A 15940-nucleotide genomic window follows, 5' to 3' on the forward strand; every position below is an offset into this window, starting at 1 on the left:
CTATACTTACCGCATTAAAACCCTTCTTAACACGAAAAAAGATGATGTATCTATTGGATGTTTTATAGCTGGACGGTGCTAGACCTTAGCAAACCTGATGTCAGAGAGTAAATAAACCTATATGTTGGCTCCAAATCTGAACTCTTTTATGATTAATATCATTTCCATGTGTATATGCATACCTCACAACTTTGATAATCCAGATGTTTGTATTAGTGAATGTTGTTTGAAGTCAGCCTGAGCAATATTCAAGCTATACGACGACGGTCTGATTGGGCAGTCTGTGATTAATCTGGTGCTTGACATAAGGCTGTGTGGGGCAGCCCAGTGGTCAAAGCGTTCGCTCGTCAGGCCGGGTTCAATTCCCAACATGGTTATAATATAAGAAACAAATTGCATGTGTTCCCCAATGTGATATTGCTGGAATATTGCTAAAAGCGGCGTAAAACCCAACTCACTCACCCTAAGTTGTCATAATATCTAACTGAGTAAAAGCATGCCGTGTGGTCCTGTGCATAGTGTTTAGGTCACAATCAGGTGAAGATAAGCAACGTTGGGTGCGGAGATTCGTTGGATGGGTGACCATGTTTGGCAGCTTGACTCCTGAGAGTTTCTAAGAATTTAGTCCTGCCTAACAACGAAGCACATGAGACATGTGGTCTCACCTTCGGCAGTTTGTTCAAAATTGCCCCTGTTCACCCAGCAGAATATGGGTACCCGGTGGGATAAGGCATGTAACCACTAACCTTCTTGCGCCTCACAGGCAGTTTGGGTTATCCGGGGTAATAATAATCAGATTGTTTGCCGGCTTCGAGCATGCATTGTACATTGATAAATGGACTATTATTATTAATAATAACATAAACCATTTTACGTTAAGTAATTTAGCTGTCTGACTGACATTATGACATTTCCTCTCACACATGCCCCCATTCTCACTATCATTATGCCAAACGTCCCTTGGCCATCGTATTTCTTTGTATCTTCTGATGGCAGTTTCATTCCGTTTTCAATAGCTGGGTATTGTGCTAACTGTTCAAAACTGCACTGTCATAGACAGTCCGTCTGGTTGTATGCAATCCTATTTAGCTTGAAAAGTAAACATGTGAAATTGACAAACTGTCACAATTACATGTACACTTACCCTTGCTGTTTAGTTTGGGAAATACTCCAGTACAATAGCACCAACACCAGTACGTTAGCCCGATTCATGGGCAATAAACCCACGATTTGTCAAGGGATGTCAGAGGTGACATGTGTCTCCGTTGGCCTGGGTTCATTTGAGACAGTAAAATTAGCATATCTCACGTCTGTGTTTGAATTACAAAACATGTAGGAAGAACATTCTGGCAGCTTCGTGACAGCCTTTCTTCATGCCTTCATGTATATAACCTACTTGGGAAAGTGCATTATCAGTTCTACTCTCGTTAGATTGGTTATTGTACTGACAGCGATTTCGAAGCAAAACATATATTCAGATATTAGACAAGAGCTCATGTAAACGTTGTTATCTACGAAATTCACAACAATAAAATGCACCAGGTGTTGAGGGTGATGGACTGAACGTGCTGGGACTAATAAGCTTGGGGTACATGACGTTGTTTTGAATGACAATACAAAATAGCAAAATTCACTCAAACAAAGCGAGATCCAGCTTTCTAACAATACACCTGAGGCAAACATAAGAGGAACAAACATTTCTTCTTTCTAATTATTCCAATAAAAGGATACAGAGAGCACTGGATTATGTAAACCTACACATTATTGTCAAGAAAACAGTGGATATACAATGTGAGCAGAAACAATGCGAATGTCTTGCTGATTAAAAGACCCACTGAGCTTCAGCTGAATAGGTCACGAAGATCAGATCAGATTAAGAAAATATTTCATTCTAAGAATTTTTACTGTGCCAAGAAGTGCCAAGACTATTAATACCACGCACGCGCACGCACGCACGCACGCACACACAGACATACATGCATACATGACGTACATTTCTCGTCATTGTTGACCCTGTTCTCACAGTTACCATGCCAAACGTCCCTTTATATCTTCAGATGGCAATTTCATTCCGTTTTCAATAGGGGGTATTGCATGAACCGTTCAAAACTGCACTGTCATCGACCGTCTGGTTGTATACAATCCTATTTAGCTCCGTAAACACATGAATCAGAGGGCTTGATGACGTTATGATATGACAAACTGACATACATTCAATGGATAAGGCTACATTCACACTTACCCTTGTTGTTTAGTTTGGAAAATACTCCAGAGGCATTAATACCGAAAACAGTTAGACCGATTCATGGGCCATAAACACACGCATACACACATACATACACAGAGACACATACATGCATGCACGCATACATACACACACATACATACACACACACACACACATACATACATACATACATACATACATACATACATACATACATACATACATACATACATACATACATACATACATACATACATACATACATACATACATACATACATACATACATACATACATACATACATACATACATACATACATACATACATACATGCTGACTAACGGAGCTCATTATATATTCACTTATTCCCATACTGAAAGTAAGAATATGACCAAACCTTGTCATAGTGGGAGTCGTTGATTCCATCAGCCCAAACAAGAAACATGTAATCATAACACACAAACCGTTATCCTCCATTAGTAGGCCATGTTTGAGTCGTCTAGCCAGAAGCAACGTTGAAATGAATATACTGCTCACACATGTTAATAAGGACCATGATGAATGTGGGCCGTTCACTGGGAACAGGTTGTGTGTATTGGCAGTTTATTATCTCAACAATACAAAACAGTATTGTTGTGGATCGGCCCAGTTCATTAACGATGCACAACACAGGATGTTAACTGCTATGAATAGACATATCAGCCAAGCATGAATTGTCAGTCATGTATTCCCTTTTCAGAGAATACACAATTAACTACTAAAAAAATTATATGTGACAGTTAGATCTGGGAGATTGACAATCAAATTTCTGGAACACGACAGAGAATTGCATTGAGGGATATTTGAATAAAGTATGATAGACAGATGGAAAATCAAATATGTCGTAAATGATCGTATGCAGAGAACATCACCAAATCTGGAACTGGCCTTCTGCAAGATCACAAGAGCAAATTATGCACTATGTCTCGTTAAGGAAAACATTATTCCTTATAAGGAAAATATTATTCCCCTGTACCAACTTCAGTTTCAAGCCAGTGTGACCTATATGACCAGGAGATGACGTCAACTTCCCAGTAGTCAAATTCCCTTTAATGTTGAGCAGTATTCCTGCAGCTCCAGTCTGAGGTGTGTCTTATATAGCAGAACTGTTGAAGCAGAACTGTTGAACCCTAATGTCGAGCTGTATTCCTGCAGCTCCAGTCTGAGGTGTGTCTTATATAGCAGAACTGTTGAAGCACAATCGAGCATGCTCTTTCAGCAACATTTTCAAAAAGCGCATCACGGCTCTTGTTTATACGTGTGTGGTCAAGGATAAAACAGTTTGATATGTCACATATGCGGTCAACATTTCCAAAATTGATGTCCGAATTGACTTGAACCATATGTCCGCATATTGTACCAGGTGAATATGCAAATTACTTACGTTTGATTTATATTGTTGTTGGTACGTTCGGATTCTCACAAACATCAGGCGTAATCACTATATGACAGTGATTCATGAACAGAAACTGATGGTCATGATCGAGTCGGAACCACACAATCGATCCTGCCTTGAGCAGAGATTACCTATTTGTGTACCATGTGTGTATGTAGCTATTATTCTATACAAAGAGGTTCATCTTGTATTATTTCTCTAAGATTAAATCATCAACCAAATCATGTGTAGTTTTAATAGCCAATATCAATATTTATTTAATTCAAATGCAGTATAATGCTCAAACTGTTATTGTAGCAATAAAGACAGATATGGTAATATTCATCTCAATGCAACAATGTTGAAGGTACCAAAATTAGACCTAGTCTGAGTATCCAGGGTATAAGAATCTCCACACAATCATTGGCCTTGTAACTTGGGATGTAATGTGAGATGCGGGATGAAAATATTGAATACAAAATTGAGGGACAAACAGTCGGAATCATTTCCATATAGCTTAAGGTATGTAGTTTATGAATTCACGTGATGGACACCTCCCATGCCCAGCTATACTTAAGAAGAGTTCCCCACTCCCACGGTCAAGATGTAGTGAAAAGGCTCTACGGGACGTCTTAACCCTCCCCGGTGCCTTAAGTGGTTTCATTGTCGGACACACAATATTTGTTTAGCGTATGTTCTCCCCAAGATGCAAAACTCATTTACCATGGAGGCCCTGATGACACAATCTAGAGCTCTCAGGTGAGCATTTCCTCTTTTAGAAGTATTTAATCTATTTTTTCGATAAAACATTTTACAAACAGTAAATTGTAATATATTCAAGATTAAAATAAATGTTCACACTGTTTTCTGATCTTCAAAATTTTCTGATATATCTTTAAAAGAAACATCATTATATTTGAGAAATCAATTAGTTCATCTGTTACAATGATTAGATGAAGATATACTGGAGTAAATATGACAGATGCATATGATGACCAATATGATGCAGCTCATATGGTAAGCTCTTCATAAAATATCTGATTTACACTTGATATCAGAATCAAACCCCAAAGTTAACCTCTCATATTTTATACCAATAATGTTATAGATATACAACTTCTTCATACACTGGATAATATAAGTTGCAGCATAAAACCCCGTGCACGCCGAATCGTAATGCTGCAACGAATTTATTCACCTGGTGGGCGTTGTACACAGTAATTTGTCCAGGGTCAAGTGGACCAATCAGAGATCAACATTCTTACATGAGGCAGGATAAAGTTGAAAAGCCAGTGAATATCCAGTGAATAAAGAAGTTGAATATTCATATGATTATTATAAGATTACTTTATTATTGCTACAATTTCAACTGAAACAGTTCTCAGTTTATAATACTTTACTTTTGTTTGCTTTCAAGGTTACCACATCACACTACAAGAGATGATGGACATCACTTGGAGTACCCCCCCTGCTACATGTGACCTCTGCAAGAAGCTGCCTCTATAAGCTTTGATGCGTCAAAGAATAAACACAACTATTGATCAAAAACAGAATGATTTATTCATTCCATGGTTTACATCTGAAAATAAAACTGTTTGCAAAGTTCCATTTGTTCAATGTTATATCTTTTAAAAATGAAATGATTGACATAGTATAGTGAAAGGTTTCTGGCTTCTGCAAACAGAGCAAATCTCGTCATCAAATAGTACGTAGTGTAGACTCAGGTCTCAGTTGTCTGCAATCCCCATCTTCGCCATACGAGTAATTATTTACTGACAGTCCTTGTACACTATCGTCTGACATTCCGAGTACACAGACTACAAATCAGCTGGCTCTTCCTGTCCTTCTTCGAACTGCAGATGCAACAGCGTCGTCTCCTCTTGGGGCTGGACGGACCAGTAGAAGAACTAGCACCTGCTTTCAAGTAGCTAGCGGCATCCATCTGAAACTGTTTGAGAATTGATGTCTGTGATCGTCTTTCCATTTGTGGGAGCATTAGTGTTTCTGAGACTGTCTGGAGAAACAATAGTCTCCGACTTTTTGCAGACCTTTTCCATGCTGGAAACTTCACTGCCCGTGCAATGTAAGCTGCTAGGCTGGCAACGTCTATCATGTTAATGAAGAACACAACAGGCCACCACCTTGTCCTCCGAATGCATTCGGATCCGTGCAGCATCTCATCCATGGTGTCTACGCCTCCTTTCGCTTTGTAGTAGTATGTGACGAGTTTTGTTTTTTTCTTCTGCGAGTCCTCAATGTCATCAGTCTGGTGCATGGTACTCAAGAGAGTCACACTCTTTGACTTGCTGCATCTGTATGACAGGGATTCATAGAGTGGAATGGATTTCTTTGCTGTAAACTTGGCAGGGAGGAAGCGCTTGTTTTGTCTGACTGTTCCAACAAGAGTCAGGCCGTTTGAGAGAAGCTCTACCGCCAGATCACGATCTGTGAAAAAATTGTCTGCTGTTATGTTCCTGTTCGATCCACGGAATGGTCTGCACAGATCTAGAGTGACCTGACGGCCTAGTCCAACCTGGACAATACGGCCCTCCTTTCCCAGGTAAGGTCGGCATTTCAAGGAAATAATTCGCTGAGTCGACAATCCAGAACAGCTTGATGCCATATTTATATGGCTTCATTGGTATATAGTTGATGAAGGAACATCTTCCTCTGAAAGGAACCAGCTGTTCATCAACTGTGAGATTTTCACCTGGGCTGTAGTGCTTTGACAGAGTTCGTTCAAATATATCACACACTTCTCAGGTGCAAGCTGGTCCTTTTCACGCCGAACACTCCTCGTTTCTGTGTCATCGAAACTTAGGGCAGCCATAAGCCAAACCTATTGCAGGACATCGTCGCTTTGATGATAGGGGTGCCATACTGCTTGCTCCAAATCATCCTACTGCTCATCATGTTTTGTTTCAGGAATCCACTTGTAATGAGCATCGCAATTAGAGCCCACATTTCCTCTTCATTTGTGTCCTTCCATTGTTTCTGGCTACCTTTCTGATACATGAACTTCCTTCCATAAATATCTGTGAAAGTCACAATCAGCTTGATGATGTCCTTCTTCAAATAAAGCTGGAACATTTCTACCTGTTTGAATGTGATCAGCATGTTGAACTTTTTGCTGTTGTGTCCTGAGGATATTTCTGTCTGGTGTTTTGGATGTATTCGGCGGGGTGTTTGACCAAACAGATCCATCTTTTGCTTCATAGAACCAGCCTTCATCCAAACTATCAGTTCCGTCAGATTCAGAGACATCATCTGGTAATTGACATCCTGGCCTTCAGAAACAAGACTGTCGCTGTCTGGATCAGATTCTGATTTTGATTCGTCATGTGGAATAAAGTCACTGTCTGATTCACTTTCCTCACTGAAGGATACGCTACAGAATCAGAATCGTGAACATTTCCAATGAAAGCTTCACATGGATTTGCCTTCCTCTTCCGACTACTCATTGTGACGGGTGCCAAGTGACTGCAAGCATACAGGGATTTAAACCTTTTAGCAGTACTTGCCTTATGAAGAAACCACATACCAGGGCCTATGACGCCCACGTTATGGGTAAGTGTGAGTTTTCAAATGAAATGAGTTTTTGGTAAACTTGGTGAGCGCAGGGAAAACATATTGAACAGATTTACAAATTACTGAAGATATTAGAATACGTGTAATCTCGTCAGAATCATGTGAAATGTGAACTTAGGGTAACACTATAAAGGTGACACAAACACAGCATATATACATGGATAGTTACGGGGCAAGCGGAAGGTGAGTGAAGAATGATGATTTGTACTATTTTGTTCAGTGTAGTTCTGTTGTGTTGTCATTCAGATTTCTACAGTAATCCTGACTTTTATTCATTTGGATGACAACTATATAACCATGTGATGACAGCAAGTGCAAAAACTAAATTTGACATATCATCACTGCTACAACCTAATTTGCATATTATGTGGAACTGTTCAACCAAACATATTTTGTAAAAGAAATAAGTGTGGGATAAACCGTGTAATTGTCCAATTAAGGACATTAGTAGAAAATGATAGGACCGTGTGTGTCGTGACTGGTTCAAGTGCCTCGTGAGTGAGTTTTAGCAAGTTGACCAGCACGATGTATGTTGCTAGCGTCATGAATTGGAGGACGTCCTGATCCAGACTGACGCGGTGCATCATGGTCAGAACCAAACTTGTTTCTAGTATCGTATACACAAAAGGTACCCATGATCTTAGTGCGTTATAACAATGCAAATCGCGCCCAACTTTATATAGCTGAAACAATACCGATGCGACGTAAAATTTCAACTTGTACCCAATTGTGTGGAGAAACATATGAAATACGTGTGTAAATAATCGAGTTGGGGCCAGAATATCCAGTGATCCAGGCACCTTAAAGATTAGACCACGCAACGTGTATATGATGTCTTTTATTGTCAACGAGCCAGACCAACAGATCCAGACCTCCTACGCCCAGTAAGCATTGCTAAAGACCCGCATCTGCATAGGTCTCCTTTTTAATTTGTATATTAACAAGCATATGCACTCTATTAAACATATTACAATCGGTTTTGTGAAAAAAACAGATTCATCCTGACCTACGATTGAGAAAGAATGCCAATGTGTTACAGTTTAGAAGGGCTGTCCGTCATGAAGGAAGAGCTATCTCTTCCTCTGTTGTATCCCGGATGACGACGCTATCTCCTGTGACTGGGTATAGTTTTTGTCAAGGAATTGATAATGATAAAATACCGAGCAGACAAATGCAAAACCATAATATTGTTGTTTTTGAAAATTTACTTCACCCTATATCAGACACAAGTACTTTTCCCGTTAGTATATACAGAATAGCCATACTTCCTTTATAAGTGATAGACCGCCTCCTTGGTGTAGTGGTTAGAGCGTCCGCCAGGACAGCGGAAGGTCGGTCCACGGCCGCGTCATACCAAAAGACGTTAATATATGGTACTTGTTGGTCCCTGCCTGGCGCTTGGCATTAATGGGTACAACAAGGACTGGTCGGCTCGGAGTCAGTATAATGTGTCTGAGTGGGGTATTCATGCTCCACTGCGGCATGGTATCTCAGTGGGCTAGCACCATAAAACAAGTTTAATTCTGGCCTAGTGCAAGCAGCCACACATACACACGCATGCACGTCGTCATATTAGCGAAATATTCTCAAGTACGACGTTAAACACTATTTCACCTCACCTCACCATGTAAGTATTAAATGAAAAATATGTAAAAACTGTGTATTATGTCAAAATGGCTTTCCTAGTGTGAAAATCACTTTTTCTGTTTTCCCGAGTTGGTCAACACATAACGCTAAATCCAATATATATAAACATTTTTTGTTGTAATTACTATATGTATGCTCCACGGTAACCGGCTGCAGGTTGATGATCATGAAGGAAAAGCTTTCTCTTCCTCTGGTGGTCCCGTTTTCAATAGTGGGTTATTCTGTGAACTGATCAAAATTGCAATGTCATCTGCCGTCTGTCTGGTTGTATACAATCCTATTCTGCTCCGTAAACACATAAATCAGAGGGCTTGATGTCGTTATGATGACGTACATTTCTCGTCATTGTTGAAACTGTTCTCACAGTTATCATGCCAAACGTTCCTTTATATCTTCAGATGGCAATTTCATTCCGTTTTCAATGGGGAGTATTGCATGAACCGTTAAAAACTGCACTGTCATCGACCGTCTGGTTGTATACAATCCTATTCAGCTCCGTAAACACATGAATCAGACAGACGGCTTGATGTCGTTATGACATGTCAAACTGACATACATTCTAAGGATAAGGCAACAATCACACTTACCCTTGTTGTTTAGTTAGAAATATACTCCAAATATATGTGTCATGGTTGGCCAGTTTCATTTGAGTGAGTAAGTCCCATCTTTTGCCAGCATACCTCACGTCTGTGTTTGAATTACAACATGTAGGATGAGCAGCTTCGTGACAGCGTTTCTTCATCGCTACATGTTTACAACCTACTTGGGAAAGTGCAATATCACCTCTACTCTCGTTACATTGGTTATTGTACGGACAGCGATTTCGAAGCAAATCATATATATTTCAGACATTAGAACATGGCTCATGTAAATGTTGACATCTACGCGATTAGAATTCACAACAATAAAATACACCAGCTGCAGGTGTTAGGGTTGATTGACTGAACGTGCTGGGAATAACTGCTTGTGGTGCATGACGTTGTTTTGAATTAAAATACAAAACAGCAAGATTCACTCAAAACTAAGCGAGAACCAGCTCAAGAAAACATTAGATATACAATGTGAACAGAAACAATACTAATATGTCTTAGTGATAAAAAGACCTATTACGCTTCAGCTGAGTAGGTCACGAAGAGCAGATCGTTTAAAAGGAAAAGATATCATTGTCAGATTTTTTTCTGTGCCAAGAAGAGCCAAGACTATTGTTAAGTGCTATCAAGCCAAGTACATAATGTTTTGACAAAGAAATATACATGCTTCAAAGACACACACACACACACACACACACTGACACACACACACACACACATTCATACATACACACACACACACATGCATACATACCTACATAATTTATCAGTGTATGAAATAAGGCCCGTCCGACCGCCCGAGACGGTCTAGATTTCTGACGGACGGTCTAGATTTACAGCTAGCCAGCCCGATGGTCTGGTACAAATTTTTGATGTTCCATACACCTGAGTAAATTCACCATATTTGGTCTGGTTAAATCCATTTTGGGCAAGTAACATTTTGTACTTACCAGCCCTGATGTCTGGCTGGATATTTGGCTTATTTCATACACTGAGCACACACACCACACACACACCACACACACACACACACACACACACACACACACAACACACACACACACACCACACCACACCACACACACACACACACCACACCACACCACACCACACCACACCACACCACACCACACCACACCACACATACACACATGTATGCTGACTAACGGAGTTCATTATATATTCACTTATTCCCATACTGAATGTATGACTGACTGACTGAGTTTGGTTTTACGCCGCTTTTAGCAATATTACAGCAACATCACGGCGGGGAACACCAGAAATGGGCTTCACACATTGTACCCATGTGGGGATTCGAACCCGGGTCTTCAGCGTGACTGAATGTATGAATATGACCAAACCTTGTCATAGTGGGAGTCGTTGATTCCATCAGCCCAAACAATAAACATGTAATCATAACACACCTCACCGCTACTCTCCATTAGTAGGCCATGTTTGAATCGTCTAGCCAGAAGCAACGTATATCCAAACATATATCCAAACGTTGAAGATGAATATACTGCTCACACATGTTAACAAGGACCATGATGAATGTGGGCCGTTCACTGGGAACGCTTGGTGACAAATCACAGGTTGTGTGTGTTGGCAGTATATTATCTTAACAATACAGAACAGTATTTTTGTGGATCGGCCAAGTTCGTCACTGATGCACAACAGGATGTTACCCGGTGTGACTAGACATATCAGCCAAACGTGAATTGTCAGCCATGTATTCCCTTTTCAGAGAATACACAATACACTAAAAAAAAAGGAAATATGATTAAGCTTTTGTAAAACATTAACATTAAAATCACAACCATGAAGCATAGAAATGATTACTTCGCGTTGAAATAAAAATCAAATTTCCGTAGAGAGCACTGGTTTAGCATTAGTTAAGAATCTCGACAAAACAAAATTTAATCATAAATGTACATCTCATAAATCTGGTATAATTTATTTACATTTCGAATTGTGAACATATATACAATATAAGTCAAATACAACATACATTTTCACAGCTGTGCCAATATAATATCCTGGTGTATCTTACGTTTGAAACATAAATATGAAAGCACCTTTAACTGATATGATACTAAAATGAAACCTGCGTTAAGGCCCATATGTTATCAAGGTTACGAACACAGTGACAATATACAGGCACGTTCCTTGCAGTGTAAGAATTTGAGAGATTGACAATCGAATTTCGGGATGATAACAGAGAATTGCATTAAGGGATAATCTGATAAATATGATAGACAGCTGGAAAATATGTGGTAAATGACCGTATGCATAGGACATTACCGAAATTGGAACGAGCAAATCATACACTATCTCTCGTTGAGGGAAATATTATTCCCTGTACCAACTTCAGTTTCAAGCCAGTGTGATCTGTATGACTAGTGGATGGCTTCGGCCTTCCAAAGTCATATACCACCTCATGTCGAGCTGTATTCTTACAGCTCCAGTCTGAGGTGTGTCTTATATAGCAGAACTGTTGAACCACAATCGAGCATCTTCTTTCTGCAACATTTTCAAAAAGCGCGTCACGGCTCTTGTTTATACGCGTGTGATCAAGGATATAACAGTTTGATGTCAGATGTGTGGTGAACATTTCCCGAAATGATTCACGACTTGACTTGAAGCATCTGTTCCCGTATTTTACCAGGTGAATACGCAACTGACTTTACGTTTGATTGTTGTTGGTACGTTGGATTCTCGCAAACATCCGGCGTAATCACTATATGACAGTGATTCATGAACAGAAACTGATGGTCATGATCGAGTCGGAATCACACAATCGATCCTGCCTTGAGCAGAAATTCCCTTTTGGTCAGTCAGGTGTTTTTGTCGCTATTATTCTATATGAAGAGGTTCATCTTGTATTATGTCTTAAGTAATCATCAACCAAACCATGTGTAGCTTTAAAATCCGAGTCTCTATATTTATTTAATTCAAAGGCAGTATAATGCTCAAACTGTGATTTTAGCAATATAGGCAGATATGGTAATATTCATCTTTATTACCCACGTGGTCAACGTATGGGAAGTTGCATACTAATCTCGTACGTCACACGAGTGTCGTATCGCGTTGACCCGTGTCGTAACGACTTGACCTGAGATTCTAACGATTTGATTGGATAACCGATAACCTCTCAGTTAGGTCACCTTGTGACGGAACTACTTGTTTATTCATAACAAACACGTGAATTCATTTATTCTACTTATATGCATGCGAACGTTGCCGTATCGCTGTTTAATTGTGAGCCGATATCTGAGACATTATATCCGTCTAAAAACATAAACGCAATGTTTCCACCAGTGATGTTAGCCGAGTGAAGCAATTGCAAACCAAGAAAAGGGTAGTTTACTGTAGGAGGCTGTACGAGGCGATGACAACTGACATGCATCGTGACGGCGGTTACCAAGGAGACAGACGAAAATGGCGCAGTGACGTCAATACCGTGTCACGTCATGCAAAAGTGACAAAAGAACAAAATTCTTCCGCAAAATCTTTATGAAACCGGTTTTGGTTTGAAACCATAACAATAACAAATAATGTTATTTTTTCAATTTAATGCTTTTAAGACGTGGGTAATAAAAAAAATAACACACTCGGTCTCATTACATGCGTCTGTCTGGTTGTATACAATCCTATTTAGCTCCGTAAACACATGAATCAGACGGATTGATATCGTTATGATATGACAAACCGACATACATTCAAAGGATAGGGCTAGAATACATTTACCCTTGCTGTTTTGTCTGGAAAATACTCCAGTGGGATTAACATAAAACACGCACGCGCGCGCACACACACACACACACACACACACACACACACACACATACATACATACTGGCTGACCAAGGGTGACAACAAGACTTAAATTACATTTGTGACGTCATTCCATTGTCTGTTCGCTCCATTACTTTACAGGAATGGAGCGATGTGTACCAGTTTCAAAATAAAACCTTCATTTCGTCGTTTTGACATTTCATTTTGATAACAGAAATATTCCCAATACTTCGAATGTAATTTAAGAAGGGTAATATCCTCGTAACTTGGCCTCTGGGGCCTCGGCTCCATTATTTTTAAGGAATGGAGAGTTACTCGGACATTACCCTCTACGACAAAACCGCCATGTTGTGCGACAGCATGTACAGAATCCCTTCATGCAGGCATCCGAAACAGCACGCCAGACAGTGGGAACACACGGAAGACCAATCAGTACTGATACAGTACGGCGACGTCTTAACAGCGGGAACCTCCATTGCGGTAGACCTTACCGTGGACCTTTCCTCACCCCTCGTCATCGGCGTGAACGTCTACAGTTTGCCCTACAACACCAAAACTGGCGATACAGGCAATGGAGAACTGTTCTGTTCACAGATGAGAGTCGGCACTGCGTTTCAACTGCAGATGGCAGAACAAGAATATGGCAACGACGTGGCCAGCGTTACTCAGACCAATGTGTTATGGCAAGAGACTCATGGGGAGGTGCAAGCATCATGGTATGGTGTGGAATAAGCCTGAACCAGAGAGTGGGTCCTGTGGTGTTCCAGAACCTTGGTCCAGGGAGAGGAGGCGGCATCACAGCAGTGCGCTACATCGACCAAGCTCTCAGACCCCACGTCATACCAAATTTCGAACGTCACCGGAAAATTTTCCAGCTTGATAACGCCCTGGCCCATACTGCCAGAGCTATACGGGACTTCCTACAGCAGGAAGGTGTCAACATTATGCAGTGGGAAGCCCTTAGTCCTGATTTAAACCCAATTGAACATCTTTAGGATGAAATTCAGAGGAGACTGAATAATGTCATACCAAGGCCAAATACAGCCGATTTATTGCGCCTTGCCTTTCTCTCAGTGTGGTTCTAGGTGCCAATGGCCTTCATCAATCGATTGGTGCACTCCATGCATAGACGCTGTGCTGCAGTTATTGCCGCTCGTGGTGGTCACACTAGATACTGAAGTCAAGAGTCTGAATGGACTGCAAACGTAAACGTAATGTCTTGAAGTTATTGCTTGATGTGTCAAAATATTGTACACAAAATGTTTTTGATCTACTCATTATGTCCATTTCTGTAATGATTTGATTACAGTGCCTATCTCATTTTGAATTCGTACTGACGTATTTGTTGCTGCTGAGTATTGTTGCAGAACGGCCGACTTCATCACTGATGCACACCAGGATGTTAATTGCTCTGATGGGACTATTGCCGGCATATAATTCCTTAAATGCACTCATGCCAGCCTGTCACGGATTGTCAGTTATTCACTTACTTTTTAGATAATACACAATGAATTTTAAAGAATGGAATATGATCAAGGTATTCACATTGAAATCGCAACCATTAAGCATAGCAATCATATAATAACAAATTTGATATAATTATCTTCATAGCAAGCACGTGTATGTAGCATTAGTTTAGCGTCTTAACAAAACAAGATTTAATCAGATATTCAAAAATCAGAGCTGTAATACCCTTCATGAACTATCAAAATATTTATCAAACGTAATATTATTATAAATGTTCATATGTTTACATGAACTGGATACGTTATTATCTTGTAAGTGAGTGAGCGAGTGAGTTATTATTTAACGTCACATTATCTTGTAAGACATTCATGGTTGGTTATATATATTTGGAAAACATAAACAACCTATCAGCTAACTAATTATTACTATAATAAGTATTTTGCAGAAAAAACGGTAACAACAACGATTGTGTATCATGGGATTACAACATTGGTATAATTTCACTGTCATTACTTTTCGAGTGAGTGAGTGAGGTTAGTTTTTCGCCGCACTCAGCAATATTCCAGCTATATGGCGGCGGTCTGTAAATAATCGAGTCTGGACCAGACAATCCAGTGATCAACAGCATGAGCATCGATCTGCGCAATTGGGAACCGATGACATGTGTCAACTAAGTGAGCGAGCCTGACCACCCTATCCCGTTAGTCGCCTCTTACGAAAAGCATGGGTTACTGAAGGCTCATTCTAACCCGGACCTTCACGGGTCCATTACTTTTCGAAATGTAAACACGAATGATAAGATAAGTCAAATACAGCAATATTCTGGTATATATTACGTTTGAAACATAGACATGGTAGCACATTTAACTATTATGAAATTGACATCAAACAAACGTTTAGGCCCATTTTTATCAAGGTCACTGTTTTCTGTTCTAGCTTTATACAGAGTAGGAATTTGAGAAATTGACAATCAAATTTCTGGAAAGTAACAGAGAGGATCCTTAGATAAACAGGCTTGGCGGATGGTAAATCAAATATGTGGTAAATACTCATATGCAGAGCACATAAGCCGAAACTGGAACCGGCCTTCTTCAAGACCAGAAGAGCAAATTTTACACTATTTCTTTAAAGGAAACACTATTTCTTCTACCATTTAGTTTCCAGCTTGTGCGATCTATATAGCCAGGGGATGACTTCAACTTTCCAATAGT

Source organism: Haliotis rubra, unplaced genomic scaffold (genome assembly GCF_003918875.1).
Source record: "Haliotis rubra isolate DU_JTF1 unplaced genomic scaffold, ASM391887v1 Scf73, whole genome shotgun sequence".
Lineage (NCBI taxonomy): Eukaryota > Metazoa > Mollusca > Gastropoda > Lepetellida > Haliotidae > Haliotis > Haliotis rubra.